This window comes from Gobius niger (assembly GCF_951799975.1).
Source record: "Gobius niger genome assembly, chromosome: 1".
Lineage (NCBI taxonomy): Eukaryota > Metazoa > Chordata > Actinopteri > Gobiiformes > Gobiidae > Gobius > Gobius niger.
The window spans coordinates 38,849,553-38,866,068 of NC_136852.1; the positions used below are offsets into that span (position 1 = coordinate 38,849,553).

Genomic DNA, 16,516 nt, shown 5'->3' on the forward strand with positions numbered 1-16,516 from the left:
AGTAACCTCTTATGTTGTGAATAATTCTGTATGTTACACGTATACTATACTTGTATGCATCTGTTGCTCAAATAAACAAACAAACATTTTAGATTCATGTTTTTTTATACTGGGCTTTACCCAAATCTAAAAGCTTCTCGACTGGAGATCAACAATGTAACGCCTCATTTGAAAGCTAAGACCTACAAAAGTGACGGAAACTTTTCGTCACGTCGCCACATTTTTGTCATATTTTTGTTGCTTTTTGAGCTATTTTTTCTATCATTTTTTGTTGTGTTTTTCTCATGTTTTTGTTGACTTTTCATCCCCTTTTTCTCGCTATTTTGATGCTTTTCTTTTTAGCTTTTAGATTTGGGTAAAGCTCGGTTGAGGCGGGACACAATTTGGTGAAAAAAAGCAAGCTGTACCGAGAGATAGGGAGGTTGCTGCTTGAAGTAACTTCAATAGTCGCAGTTTTTTTCATAGTTTTGCTGGCGTCTTATACTCCAGAGCGACTAATATGTGACTTTTTTTATTTTTTTAAAATTCAAATCTATAATTTCACATGCCGCTAGAGGGCACTGCAGGCTAATCCAGCTGCAGAAAGAAAGTCTAGAAAGCTAATCACGGGCTGAAAGCTCGATGGCCACAGCTGGAGGAACGAGTTCGCCAATGAGAGCTTGAAAAACGTGCTGCCGGGAGAGGCTTGTCGACGGTGCAGTTACGCCTCCGTGCCCAGGCCGTTGCCAAGGCGATTGTTCAGAAGTGACTCCTCGGATGTTTTCAATGGATTTAGTGATTTGGAGTGAGATGAAGAGTTGAATATGATCTTTATGCTGTTGTTGTCTGAACTCTTTATGTGACGTTAGCATACCAGACTCCTATTTAGTTTGTTGTTTAGCTTCATGTAGCTAACCATCAATGTGTTACGTTAGCATACCGTACGCCTATTCAGCCTGTTGTTTTTTTCTTCATTTGGCATATTTTGGCTGGTGCGTCTTATACTCTGGAGCTACTTATAGTCCAGAAAATATAGTAGTTGCTCCAAAGGCCTCACATTAGAACACTACACAATAATCTACTTTCAAAAATATTTGGTTTTGTGTGGACAGTGCCCTCTTGTGGAGGAGTTTCCCAAAAATTCAGAGAGTACAGCCACGTGACTAAAGTAGTGCTCAAGACAGAGTGAAATAGTGCTCACGACAGAGAGTCAAAACAAGACTTAAAAATAGTGCTCAAGACAGAGTGAAATAGTGCTCAAGACAGAGTGAAATAGTGCTCAAGACAGAGTGAAATAGTGCTTAAGACAGAGTGAGTCAAAACAAGACTTAAAAATAGTGCTCAAGACAGAGTGAAATAGTGCTCAAGACAGAGTGAAATAGTGCTTAAGACAGAGTGAGTCAAAACAAGACTTAAAAATAGTGCTCAAGACAGAGTGAAATAGTGCTCAAGACAGAGCGAGTCAAAACGAGACTTAAAAATAGTGCTCAAGACAGAGTGAAATAGTGCTCAAGACAGAGCGAGTCAAAACGAGACTTAAAAATAGTGCTCAAGACAGAGTAAAACAGTGCTCAAGACAGAGCGAGTCAAAACGAGACTTAAAAATTGTGCTCAAGACAGAGTGAAATAGTGCTCAAGACAGAGCGAAATAGTGCTCAAGACAGAGCGAGTCAAAACGAGACTTAAAAATAGTGCTCAAGACAGAGTGAAATAGTGCTCCGAGTCAAAACGAGACTGAAAGATAGTGCTCAAGACAGAGTGAAATAGTGCTCAATACAGAGCGATTTGAAATACCACATCTATTCCATTTATCCTGGCATAATGTGACCAAATTAATAACTGCTCACACTTGTATTGCGCTTTACAAGCCCGTGTCACAAGTTTCTCAAAGTTCACTGTAGTCATTATTCATTCACTCCACTCTCTGGTATTAAAGGGGCTAGATGCAAGTTTGCCATTTTATACTCACTACTGCCACCTCAGGTCATACGTGTAGCTGCACCTTCTATATTAAGCTCGTGCATGACGGCAAGAGCTCATTCTACACATTAGGACATTGTTGGAACATGTAGGGGGAGGAAAATACACAATTTAAACATTTTTAAACTCTGTGTAGTCCCTTTAAGCTTCATTTACCACGTGGCTATAATGTGTTGTTTATATCCTGATCGCTTATGTCAGTGCCCTCTGCTGGACACGTGTGGAATTCTTTTTTATTCATTTAAGTTGCCCCCTAGTGGCTGGAATGAGTTTACTGGTTATTTAGTTAAAAAATGTCATAACCCCGCACAGGAATGAGACTTTGGATTTGTGCACTACAAGTCAGGGGCCGGATTTTGCCCGCGGGCCCCTTGAAGGACCCCTGCTGTAAAGTGTGGAGTCTTACAGAGCGACGTAAGTGCAGATGTTGTTAACCCCTTAACTCCCACCTGAACAGAGCACATTTTCTCCAGTTTGGCTTTACCCCAATCCAAAAGCTTCTGGAAAAAAGCTGTGAAAATAGCAACAAAACTGAGACCAAAACAATGATGGAAATGTGACAAAAAAGTGAGAAAACATTGACAAAAAAGTGACAAAAAATTGATGAAAAAGTGGCAAAAATGTCACAAAAATGTTACCAGAAAATGGACAAAAAATTTACGAAAAAATGACAAAAATGTGACAAAAAAATGACCAAAAAACAGACAAAAATTTGATAAAAATGTGACAAAAAATTACAAAAATGTGACAAAAAATGACAAAAAAATTACCAAAAATTACCAAAAATTACCAAAAAATTACAAAAAAATGACTAAAATGTAGCAAAAAAACCGACACAAATTTGATAAAAAATTGTTGAAAAATTACAAAAAATGGACAAAAAATGGACAAAAAAATGACAAAAAAATGACAAAAAATTACGAACAAATTTCTAAAATGTGACAAAAATGTGATAAAAAATTGACGAAAAAATTACGAAAAAGTTACAAAAATGAGTTGAATACCCAACAAAAAAATGATGGAAAAAAAATCTGATGACGTGAGGAAAAAGATCGTCTCGGTTCAGGCGAGAGTTAAGAGGATAAAGAGTGGAAAGTCCCTTTGTCTGCACATGCCCTGTGTATATTTCTCCCGTCTTTAGCCGCCGCTGTCTCCCACAAAGGAAATGACCATATTTGGATTCCAGCGTCATCTCGGTCACCGCCTTTCGTGCTACACGTGGATACCAAACGTGTCAGTGTTTGTGAATGAATAAGACCAGGTGGCGCCGCAGCCATGTCTCAGGCCGCTGAAGCTGGTCAGCACAGTGTGGGTCGCCCTGAGGAGGTTGTGGGTTGTATTCTCCGCTGATCTTCACACTCGCCTCGTGTCGCTGCTCGTCACTGGGCTAAGTTTAGCCGCGTCGTGGTGCGTTTGAGAGCGTGGGATTCCTTTGTTATCTCACACACTCAGCCTTTAGGCGCGTCTGGGGTCTCGGCTCGGGTGGAGATTATTTCCATTTGTGACGTTAGTGTAGGTCCAATATGAGGATTCTGTAATGAACATTAAATTATGCTCCTGTTTCTGACATCAGGGCGGGTAAAGTTAATGCCACAGGGAGCCCGAAGAGACAAAGCCACGTCTGCGTCATCCTCAAACTCCACCGGGAAGTGTCCACTGCTTCTTTCCACCCCTGCACTCCGTCACACGTCTTTTTGTGACAACTACGCAGGCGACACTCAGCTCTAATGTGTCACTGATCAGTGTGCGGATGTTGAACAACCTCCTCCAGCTAAACTCAGACATAAAGTCCTTGGAATCCTTGTCACATTGAATCTCTGTCACGAGAACCTAAAAATCAGGTGAGGAATTGAGGAGTGATCATGGGGGTCAGACCTGATCTTAAACAGCCACATCAGAGCAGTTCAACCTGGATAGACTCAGACAAAAGCAGAGATTAGGAAGATTTATTGACATGTTTATTAGTTTTGGCGATCAGACCCTGGTAGTAACATCCATGTATGAAAGTCAGGATGGATAAGCAGCTTGGAGTTAGGGATGTCTCCCCCGGAGCCTGGACACTGGAGGTGGCATAGAGACCCGTGAAGCTGCAGCAGCGAGAAGCCGCTGACGGAAGAGGCGGAGATAGGGCGGAGGCGGGTCGCAGCACAACTGGGAAGCGAACGAACCATAATTGCTGGGGCTTCAAAGCGGGACCGAGGGCGATGATAGGAGGTGTGGCCCTCACCAAAGCGACCATTGGCTGGAGGTGATGCTGAAATTAGTCTCCCAGGTTGAATTAACGCCGAGGCTTCATCAACATCAGCAGCTTTTTACTAGATACAGTTCTTCTCAAAGAATATGAATGAAAACACCAACACTTTTTTTTTCACTCATGGTCAGTGATTTATTGTGAAAAAAATTGTGAACTCATTTCAAATCACCATAACAAAATGAAACACCGAATTGACCCTGTTGAAAAGTTGACAGCTCTGAGTGTTTTGTGGTCTTGTGGAGAAGGTTCTGTGTAAAATCTAATGGTAAAGCGGCTCATTCCTCCAGTTCCTGTAAGTTTCTGGGCTGTCTTGCATGAACTGCACATTTGAGCTCTCCCCACAGTGGCTCAATGATGTTGAGATGGAACTAACAGGACCTTCACTTTATTCTGCTGCCGGCAGTGGCATCAGCGAAACACCTCCATGTTTCAGTCGGCATGGTGACCCTTTTTTGGGGCATTTTGGTATTTTATTTTGTTTGATTTGAAATGAGTTCACACATTCTTTCACAATAAATGGCTTCCCAACATCACTGGCCATGGTGACATTTTTTTGTGTGTGTTTTCATTCATATTGTTTGAGAAATGGCCAAAAAATCAAACAGAGAGACCGAGACTTGGAATCTACTGCTTTCCCTCTGACATAGCTGCTAAACATGAATGTCCTGAATAAATCAGCCCTATGCCCTTCATACAGCGCCCCCTGCTGTCACAATTCAACACTGACATATTCAGAAGCTTCATACACAGGATTATAGACCAGACATTTTCAAAAATGTGCAGATATTTTTGCCGTACTCTTTACTTCCTGTCTCTGTCGAGTGCAGACGTGCTCTCTAACTGCTCTCTAACTGCTCTCTAACTGCTCGCTAACTGCTCTCTAACTGCTCTCTAACTGCTCGCTAACTGCTCTCTAACTGCTCGCTAACTGCTCTCTAACTGCTCTCTAACTGCTCTCTAACTGCTCTCTAACTGCTCTCTAACTGCTCGCTAACTGCTCTCTAACTGCTCGCTAACTGCTCTCTAACTGCTCGCTAACTGCTCTCTAACTGCTCGCTAACTGCTCTCTAACTGCTCTCTAACTGCTCGCTAACTGCTCGCTAACTGCTCTCTAACTGCTCTCTAACTGCTCTCTAACTGCTCTCTAACTGCTCTCTAACTGCTCGCTAACTGCTCTCTAACTGCTCTCTAACTGCTCGCTAACTGCTCTCTAACTGCTCGCTAACTGCTCGCTAACTGCTCGCTAACTGCTCTCTAACTGCTCGCTAACTGCTCGCTAACTGCTCTCTAACTGCTCTCTAACTGCTCTCTAACTGCTCTCTAACTGCTCTCTAACTGCTCGCTAACTGCTCTCTAACTGCTCGCTAACTGCTCGCTAACTGCTCTCTAACTGCTCTCTAACTGCTCTCTAACTGCTCTCTAACTGCTCGCTAACTGCTCTCTAACTGCTCGCTAACTGCTCGCTAACTGCTCGCTAACTGCTCTCTAACTGCTCTCTAACTGCTCGCTAACTGCTCGCTAACTGCTCTCTAACTGCTCTCTAACTGCTCGCTAACTGCTCGCTAACTGCTCTCTAACTGCTCTCTAACTGCTCGCTAACTGCTCTCTAACTGCTCGCTAACTGCTCGCTAACTGCTCGCTAACTGCTCGCTAACTGCTCTCTAACTGCTCTCTAACTGCTCGCTAACTGCTCTCTAACTGCTCGCTAACTGCTCGCTAACTGCTCTCTAACTGCTCTCTAACTGCTCTCTAACTGCTCTCTAACTGCTCTCTAACTGCTCTCTAACTGCTCGCTAACTGCTCTCTAACTGCTCTCTAACTGCTCGCTAACTGCTCTCTAACTGCTCTCTAACTGCTCTCTAACTGCTCTCTAATCTCAGTGTAATTGATAAGGTTTTTGCACAAAGTGAGGCCACGGAGCAGGTCGTCTGCCCTGACCGGACTTTCACAGCTATGGACGTGTGGAGTCAGTGGATCGTTCTGGTCCTGTCGGTCGGAGACGTCAAAGATATTCACTTATTTGGACTCTTGATAACAGGGTACGGACTTGGCTCTGCCCTGGTTTATCGTAAAGTCGGAAAGTTGACATCTTGCACCTCGCTGCTGTCGCTTGAAATGAACAAGCACTTTGGAGCAAGGACTGACCGAGTGATGGACTTACACAGGAAAGTAGCGCACAGTGATGGACTGTTGTATTCGAGGACTATATCTTGGCCGATAAAGGGATGAACTGTGAAGGAACTTCCTGCTCTGGAGCACTGAACTCATGCTGAGACCAAGAAAAAGCTAATTAATTATAAACTGATGAACTACTACTGGAATAATTATTTTCCTCCTGAGGGGAGACTGAAGCAGCTGGACCTCTTATCTCTCCGTCAACATTCCCCACTCGAGGTGAAGTCACGGAGCTAAACCAGATCCGGACTGAGGCTTTTCCCACTATATTTACGAACATTCATTCACAGCATTCATTTCAAGGACTATGCAAATAACTGCAGACACCTCCCCTCCCTAACCACGCCCCAAATCCCACTGCGTTCACAAACTTTTTTCGACTCCCCCGCCCTCCAGTCCACAGGCGGGCGCCCTCCCCTCCCCCCTCCTGCCCTGGGGTTCTGTGTGTTTCCCATGTCTTGATGTTTTTACGTATGTGCTTTTCCTAAACTTAACCTGATTGTAATTTAGGATTATCTTCTTTTGTAGGACGCATCGAGTTGCCTTGTGTACGAAATCAAGGTGCCTTGCCTAAAGTATCGTTGGTGCATATCCACAGTCACCTCTTCTAGATATGTTTCTATACATTCCTGTGATTAAAACCTTTACTATGATAAAAACTGTTTAAGTAAAGGTCAGGAATCTAAACAGTAGCTCTCCAGCCCTTCCTTGGTCGCTCGCCAAAGGCTCTCGACATTTCTTCACACGCTTGTCACGACACATTTTAGAGGAATTTTCTTTTTATTCTGAAGATTTGAACATGTTCTGTAAACGTTTAGGTTCGTAAAGTGAAGTACATGGATTCATTGTTGAAATGTCGGGGCTACAAACCTTCCCGGCGGGGACTCAGTAGCTCTCTGATGGTTTTGTTATGTAAAAGTGGCTCACTGGGTCAAAAAGCTTGGAGAGCCCAGATATAGGCTGTTTAACCTCTTAGCCCCCACCCGAACCGAGCACATTTTCTCCAGTTCGGCTTTACCCAAATCTAAAGGCTTAAAAAAACAAAAGCATCAAAATAGTGTCAATCATGAGGACAAAAATGCAACAAAGTGAAAGAAAAAATGAATGAAAGCAACAAAAAAGCAACAAGAACGTGTCAGGAAAGCAACCAAAATATGACAAAAAAAACAATGAAAAAAAACGATGAAAAGCAATTAAAAAAAAAGTGACAAAAGAGCGACAAAAACATGCAGGAAAAGCAACAATAAAGTGTCAAAAATATGACAAAAAAGTGACGAAAAAGTGATGAAAACACGATGAAAACGTGACGAAAACACGTCAATAATGCTCCAAAAATGTGACAGAATCTCAGTGACGACGTGACAAAAAAGTTCTGATCAGTTTTGTAGATCTTAGCTTTCAAATGAGGCATTACACCATTGCTCTCCAGTCCAGAAGTTTTTAGATTTTGGTAAAGCTGAACTAGAGAAAATGCCCTTGGTTCAGGCGGGAGGTAAGAGGTTAGAGAGTTGCAAAAAATGATAGCAAATTAAATTTCTTAAAATATCGACCTGCATATCGGCTAACGGCCGACCCCCTTCAGATCGATATCAGATCCCAAACTCCAGATGGGTCAGGCACTTTTTACTATCTAAAAACATTGCCAAGTTAAAAAAAACACACACAGTTTAAACCAGACTTAGAGCGACTTATCCAGACTCCTGTTAGGGCTGCTACATCCAGAACCAGGGAATAGGACCATATTAGTCCAGTGCTCCGGGCTCTGCTCTGGCTTCAGACCAGTGTAAATTTCGTTGACTAAAATATTTAGTCTTAATTTTAGTCAAAGTGATATTTTTGACGACTAAAAATGGAATAAAAGTTTTTCATGAGACTAAAACTATGACTAAAATGTCCAGATATTTTAGTCGACTAAAATAAGACTAAATAAAAATGAAAAGGAGAGACTAAAATCATCCAAACTTCTATTGAGCGTCTGAAAGAGCCTCAGATCATGTAAATTCTCTGCCAAAGGATCAGCTGAGCTTTGTTCATGTGGAGCAACTCCATGAAGCAGAGGAACAAGATTAAATATGATTATAATGAATATTATCAATGCAAGTCGACTAAATTAGTCTTAAATTTAGTCAACTAAATTGACATGCAATTTTAGTCGACTAAAACTAGACTAAAATTGAAAAGTTTTTTTTTTTTGACTAAATCTCGACTAAAATTAAACTACATTTTAGTCAAAAGAATAAAACTAAAAATAAAATAAAATATGTTGTCAAAATTAACACTGCTTCAGACAGTGTCTTTGTCGCTCTAAAGTTTGATCGTCTGGAATCAGTGACAAACGTTCCCCTCACACACTTTATAGAAGAGAGACTACACATCAAATATACATCATTTCTGTTGTTTAGTCCTGTTTATGCAACTGTCTTGGTTGGTTCCTCGCCTCGATGACGTCAATTTGCATTGTTTTTCCAAACACCAACTCCCTTTTCTTCAAGTCGTTCGTGGTCGGGCACTAAAACAGAGCTGAAGGGAAGGGCTGTCTTTGGTGAGTCCTGGAGTGAGGACTTAACCCTGCGTGGCATGTTTGTTGATCAGGGACTAGATCTACCTGTAATGCATAATCTGTGTGCTTTACAGTGGGAGTCTCTTCATTTAACATTCCTCAGACTTTGTGGATCAAAACAAGTGATGTCACAGAAACAGAAACAGGTGATGAAGATGAAGAAGCTCTGAGTCCAGGACGTTTAGGGGGAAATGAGCTCCATTTCCTTCAGTTGTTCAAGCGTCTGGATCTGGAGCTGAGGGAGCGACGACAGAAATAGAATCACACGTTTTCATCGGAAGGTTTAATGAGGAGCACGAGTGTTGGAGACGCTTTGGGTGAAAGTGGAATAATACAGAAACAAAGACCTTTCCTGGCCTGGTTCATGAGACGCTTCACTTGATGGTGGAGATTTTCACCTCTTCTTTCTGTTTCTGTTGCTGATGTTTAACCTCTTAACCCCCGCCTGGACCGAGCACATTTTCTCCAGTTTGGCTTTACCCAAATCTGAACGTTTCTTGAAAAAGGTGTCAAAATAGCAACAAAAATGTGATGAAACGGTGACAAAAAAGCAACAAAAGAGTTACAGAAAAGAGACAAAAAAAGTGAAAGACCTTTTAGACTTGGGTAAAGCCGAACTGGAGAAAATGCTGTCGGTCAAGGCGGGGGGTAAGAGGTTAAAGACCTGCTAAACAGATCTAAATGGATCTTTGTCCTCACGTGGTTGCCATGACACTTTCTTGTTTGCCCTTTTGTGGCAATTTTTGTCACAATTCCATCGCTTTTTTGTCGCTCTTGTACAGCTTTTTTGTAGATATTTTCATCTTTATATCTTTATATCTATTTTCATCATATAAATAAAGATCTTCTTCTTCTTCTTCTTTGTTTTCGTCCAATTTTTGTCGCTTTTCAGACACTTTTTTTCCCAAGAAGTTTTTAAATCTGGGTTGTAGCAAACTGTAGAAAATGTGTTGGATTCATGTCAATCAAATCAATCAAAACTTTATTTATAAAGCGCTTTTCATACAAGGTTGTAACACAAAGTGCTTTACAGATTAAAAGCAGTTCCCGCCCACCCAACCAGTGTGGGGGTTAACACACTGAGGCCGCGCTGTTTTGGGGATTGAGCTTCACAGTGCCAACAATCCAGACCATTCTTCATGACGTTTGTAGCACCACAGCGTACTCTATCTTCAATGAAGGTATTCGAGTCGTCTTCTGTACTCAGCGGTTGAAGTAAGAAGAAGAAGAAGAAGAGCTTTATTTATATAGCGCCTTTCACAGACATATAGTCACAAAGCGCTTTACATGAGACAGTTGTACATTCACTCCATACTCGGTGGTGGAAAGCTACGTTTGTAGCTTCAGTTTCCCCTGGGGGAGACTGTCAGAGGCGCTTTCGCGACTACACACGTCTGCGCCAACGGACCCTCTGACCACCGCCATTCACTCACACACATCATTCATCCTGGCCTATTGTGCATGTTTTTCGTGGTAGGGGAAACCGGAGTGCCCGGAGGAAACCTACGCAGACACGGGGAGAACATGCAAACTCCACACAGAAAGGCCCCGTCCCTGGTGGGAATCGAACCCGGACCTTCTAGCTGTGAAGCGAGAGCACTAACCGCTGCGCTACCGTGCCGCCCGAAGTGTCGAACGTTTCGTCTCTCATCCAAAAGGCTTCGTCAGCGAAAACTAAAGTTCTGTTCAGCTCGCAGCCTAGATAAAGACCAAAGGGGGAGGAGTTGGGGTAGGCACGGCTCCTCCCAGAAACTACCGGTAACCTCCCTGTGAGTAAACACCTTTGAAGTAGAGCATCTCTAACGACCTGCTCCCTCCAGAGTATCCATGTGTCCTAAACTCTTCAAAGCTGTTATTCTATGTTATATCTATGGACACATGCTATGGCTCGTTTAAAGAGGGGGTGTTATGCTTTTTTCAGTCACATAGCACCAGTCTATATCACACTACAATGATGACAAACCTTCTGTTGGTCTGTAAATGCAGTAAATTGGAAAAACTGCCTTGTATAAAATGTCTCTCTCAAAATGGCTGTAGTGAATGTCTTGAAATAGGCCTCTGTCTCTTTAAGAACCTCTGACCCTTTCCGACCCGCCCCCTCCACACGCTGTCTGTGGCATCAGTGGGGAGGGGGTTCTGCTGAGGAGCAGTGGTTGGTTACTCGGCTGGTGACGAAAGCTCGGAGGCGTCTCCAGGAGGTGGGGGCGTTCCTAGGAGGACTCAGGCAAACCTATCACTAAAATGGCCGCCATCAGAGTTTTTACAGATTACTCAAAAATACGTGAATGTGCCAAGGCAACACTTCAGGCATGTTTTAAATGAGGGAATGACATAATAACATGATGGAAAGTTTGAAAAAGTTGATTTTGCATTATACCCCCCCTTTAAAAGGTGAGACTCTCAGCTCTCCATAGGTGAAAACAGTTTAATTCCACGTGTCTCGGTTCCTGAGAAATCTAAGCTAAACAGAGGGTAGTTTTATTAAAATCACAGATTTTTTTCTAGATTCGGAGATAATTAGTGTTTTATGAAACTCTCCTTTCTGATGAACTCCTCTCTCTCCTCTGGTACTAACGTTATGTGAAGAGGCAAATGCCTAAATATGTTCGAGTCAATTTTGCCTAAATAGTTTCAAGTCAATTTTCAACAACAACATTGTTTTTGACACGTTTTGAAACATCGCGTGTTCTCGATCTCTTTTTATCTCATGTTCATTTAAACAGCCTGGTTCTCGGATTGAAGACTTTAACAGGATGTCTCTCAGCCGTCCTTGGACCGATTTTAACAATTTAAAAACTCAACTGTTTGGATCTTTCCATGTGAAGCCGCTCTGCTTTGTCAAACACGCTCCAGAGAGCAAGACGTGTCGGCTTCACAGCTGTTCCCTACGCAACACCACGGCCCTTCGGACAAACGAAAAAAGAAAAGAAACGCAATAATATAGGAAATGTTCAGATCGTGCTTTTCACAAGTTTTTGATGGTCGTTTATTTCACCTCAGTTCATCACGACCAAAATCACACATGAGGTGTGTTAGAGTGTCTAGTTTCGCAATAAAAAAAGAGTTTTTCCTTTTTTTGGCACTCAATGTGTAAAGAGGTCAAGTGTCAGAGAAAGGAAGTAGACCTATTCCACTGTCACCAAAGCAAAGAACAGGGAACAGTTTTCATTCACATGTTCACAGCTTAGCAACAAAAGCGCAGAGGTTTTATTCAGAATCGCACAACAAGGCTCTTCATGCGAGCGACTGATTGCAAGTGTTTCAAGCGACCGAATAAAGTCCAGTAAGGTGTGTGTGTATCCTCTAGCAAATGAGTCCAGTCCGGTATCGGATAGTTTAGGTACTATCGAGTGCAGGAACCAAACTTTTTTTTAAGGCCAATTGTTCGAGGGGGGAGTCGATGCTGGATTCACAGACTCCTCCTCCCCTGTGGAGCATGTTCCTAGAAAGGGCGGGGTCTTCAATGTAGACTCTCGCGGGGTGTGTAGTTCGGATGTAGCTGTGCCATTAGCTCTAATGCTAACAGTCTGTCAATCAAAGTCAGGCCCTCATTAATATGCAACATTTCTAATATGTATCTTACGAAAACCAGCCTGGTTTCTTTAACTGCACCTAACCCAGCGTCATCACAGGAGGAACATCTAGCTGTATAAGTTTAACATGAATGGAAACAAGGCAAAATAGTTGTTTAAAACGTGTGTAAAGAGCAATGCTTTCTAATGCAAAACTAGCTTTTTCTGCTGCCACTAGATGGAGGTACTGCAGCAATGTCGGCTAATGCATCGTAGTCACGAAACTGTGCTACCCGTGGTCATTGTATGTGACCCAACCCTCCCTTCCCTTCAGGCTCCAGCAAACGCTAATATCTGAATGAGTGAACGTAGCGACTGAAGAAGAAGCTGACTCTATGAGCTCCTGTTTCAGAGACTGGAGCAGGTTTGCATAGATTACCTCCAGCTCGGAGCCACAGGGCAGTACTTCAGTCGTGTGTTCACTTTACTCCAGTAGTATTTGTGTCGAGAACTTCCTACTTTTACTCCGCTCCATTCCAATGATAAACATAACACTTTCTGCTCACTGCTTTTCTATTGAGTCCATTTGTGTTTGGTTCATGTTAAAAGCTCACTCTTTGAACAGTAGGAGGCGCTGTGCAGACATAGTGTCAATATGTCACTGAACCACCACAAGGAAGAGGGTTTGTCCCCGTGGTGTTGCCGTATAAAGGGGAGCATGGGGACTGTTACATTTTTATTGATATCAGTACTTTAGTGATAGTTGGTTTTCGATACCGATACCTGAACGAAACTTTTTCCGATACTAATTTTTCCATGTTCAATTGTTTGTTGTTGAGAACAGAATAATAATGTGTGGACGCTCAGGTTCTTCTTCAGTGTTAAGAAATGTGTGAAAAATGGGGAATAACTGGGGGGAAATTGTGGCAAAAATTGGGGAAAAAAAGGGGGGAAAAAAAGGAAAAAAGGGGAATATATTTTGTTAATAATGGGGGGAAATAAGGGAGATTTTAGTAAGCAAAAATAAGGGCCAAAAATAAGGAAAACATTTGTTTAAAAAAAAAAAAAGAGGGAAAAATTTGGCAAAAATAAAAAAAATACATTGGGAATAAATTGGGTAAAAAATTGGGGGAAATCAGGAAAAAAATGGGGAAAACAATTTGGCCAAAGATTAGAAAAACTTGAGGAAAATGGGGCAAACATTGGGCAAATAAATGGAAATGAATAGAAAAAATGAAAACAAAAATTGGGGGAAAAAAAATCATCAATCTGAGCTGAAACACCCCTGTCCGGTTTTGTACTTTCTGCACTAAATACTTCGGTGTTGATGCGAGGGACCCGTGTGCCAGATGCCCTTCCTCCTCTCTCTGCCGCTGCGGTGACTCACTCCTCGTGACGTCTCTGCCCCCCTCCCGTTGCCATGGCGCGTCGTCAGGGAAACCGTCGGAGTGAACGTCCTTTTCATCATGTTCTCCCCGACTCAGGGCATGTTCAGCGTTTGCTCGTTTGATCTTCATTCCTTTGGGCTGAAGGCGTGTCTGACAGGATTGGTTTTTCACAGCAGTGGTCAGTGTGGACATTCTTCGTATCATCTCAGTTTCCGAGTGTAAACATGAACACACCTCCCCTGGTACCGTGCTTGTTTTATGTCATACGTGAGGGAGTCACTCTGCCATCGCGCCGCAGATGCCGGGTTCCCACGCATGTGTTCATTCACAAATACTGACATATTTTATATCCACGTGTCCTGAAGGCTCCCCGAGATGACGCTGTAATCCAAATATGGTGTTTTCATTTGTGCAACACACTCGGTCTGCATTTAAAAAGAGTAAATACGTTTAGGAACCTCCTTCTCCTCAGCCAGGACGAGGATCATCCTAAAGGGTCAGTGCAGTTGGGAGGGACTTAAAGGAGCTGCATGTTTCCCATTCAGTGTTGGGTAACGTGTGATTCCAGGCAGTGTGGCTAGGCTAGTAGCAGCAAGGCTAGCTACTTACTGATGTTAAACTGGACGTTCCTGTTGATGGTGCAGCTGGAGAGGAGGAATGGTGGTGCGTCTCTGGGTGAGCTGAAACTCGGACTCCCTTTAGCTTCACCAGCGACTCCCCCAACTTCTCTCACAGGCACAGGGACAGAGATCCCAGTACCACACAGGCACATCTGGAAACAGAGCATTTAGCATGCCAGCTATAGGTAGATCGGGGAAATGCATTAGGCAATAGTGTTAGCAACTCACCAGAAAGGATCTGGCTCCACTTCTCCCGGTCGGATGGTGTGGGAGCTCAGGAGCTCTTCAGGCTGGTCTCACATCTGTGTCCGGGAACCGTCATGACCTCCCTGGTTTGCAGGCCGGCTTTTGACAGTAGCTGCACAGCTTATGTTTGGCACCATTTGTCCCAGTGCATTATGGGCTCTTTGGAATACCAGATGTTCTGCTGGTTGAGGGCCTCCGGTGGCTTTCTCAGAGGGTGTAGGTAGACCAGTGGGCAATGGGAAAGATACATCTGTTGCATCGGATCCCTGGGGTCTTTGTGGTTTTTAGTCTCTGCATTGTGGGATAATGTGATGTATTCTTTTCCGTTTTCCTCTCGTTTTAATTGGAAAGACTCCTGTGTTAGGACTCGGTTACCCTCCCTTCCTCTATGAGCAAGGTGTAACTGGACATCAAGCCACACCTTTCTCACAAGGCCGATGGCTGTGCTTGTGGAGACGACCCCTGGATCCTTGGTCTTCTTTAAAGCGGAGCTGGAGATGGGCGGATGATGCTGCTCCGGCTGACGAGGAGAGCAGAGCAAAAGCAAATGTTGATGTTCCAAAAAAAGCCTTGACTTGGATTAGCGGGCTTTGAAGTCATGATATTGCAGTGTACAGTCACTGCAGTGTTCATGTCAGTCTAATCATTCATCATCTGTCCTTTTTTCACTTTTACCACTTTTTCGGTGCTGTGGCCACAGCTTTTTGTTTTTTGTTTGCATTTTGTTTAATAATGCCAAGATGCATTGTCAATAGAACACAGTATGGCGGTTATCCGGATGTCTGTATTTATATCCACTCCATGTTAATGTGTGTTTACTGCCACCTGCATAGAGACACACACTCTCCGTACATTATGTACATTATGTAAATGAAAAACTCACTGCATTTTGTAAAAAAGATTTGCCTTTATCCTGACTGGCCTGCAATTGTCACATGACAAGCCAACCAGTCCACATAAATAAAGCATGTGGCACACGTCTGATGAAGGATCAAGACGCCCCAAGCGTCACCTATAGGTGTCACTGTCAGCAAGAATACATTGTTAGCTTGGCAGCAAAGTCAGCCGTGCGGACCTTTTTTCGTGTTTCTTAACATTATTAGTTTGACCAATAAATGAGTCCATGGAGATGGAACGTCTTCAGTTCTGCAAACTCTGCAAGCAAAGTCTGTGTTTGTGGAGATATCCGGAGACATGTGGACCTGGCCTTGTTCCTCTATGCAGAGCAGTCGACATCTCCAGCGCTGTCTCGTACACATGTGTAAAATGATCTTAATGATGTGTTCAAAACATCTGCATCTTCTGCAACAGACGTGTTTTGAGTCTCTTTTACCCTATCTCAGAAGACTTTCATCGCCCAAACTGGATTATTTTTGTTCTTTTCTCGTGTCGGTTTTCCTCAATGTCATTAATCTCGTTAGCTGTTAGAAGTTTATGTAACTTATTGGTCCTCTCCTCCTGTTCTTCCGGGTTTTGTCTTTTTATGTTTTGGAGACGGCAAATTGGTCAATTCTGCCTCCCAACAGTTCTCAAAATCCCTGTACTCGCCGTAAATATTCAAATTGACTTCAAAGTCGCTTAAAGGGTGTCGCTGAACAAAAAGAACGTCTGTAAAGGAGCTCTGACGCTTTACAAAGTGCATTGAATTGATAATAATAAACATCTCCACTTGATTTAGATGAATAGTACAGCGTTTCTCCGCCACATAAAACTACGAGTTTGTTTGAAGGTGCGATGCTGCCAAAGCTCAGCGTTGTTGTTGTTTGGGTCGGGCTCCATCGTGGTTTGGTTTTCCTCTTTAG

General features: G+C 42.9%; 1 protein-coding gene across 1 annotated transcript in view; it reads left to right on the forward strand.

Annotated features, from left to right (window-relative positions):
* The window catches only part of LOC306972137 (neural proliferation differentiation and control protein 1-like), a 44,463-nt gene that overhangs the window by 3,262 nt on the left and 24,685 nt on the right, over positions 1 to 16,516 (forward strand). The gene's annotated exons all lie outside the window — the stretch shown is intronic.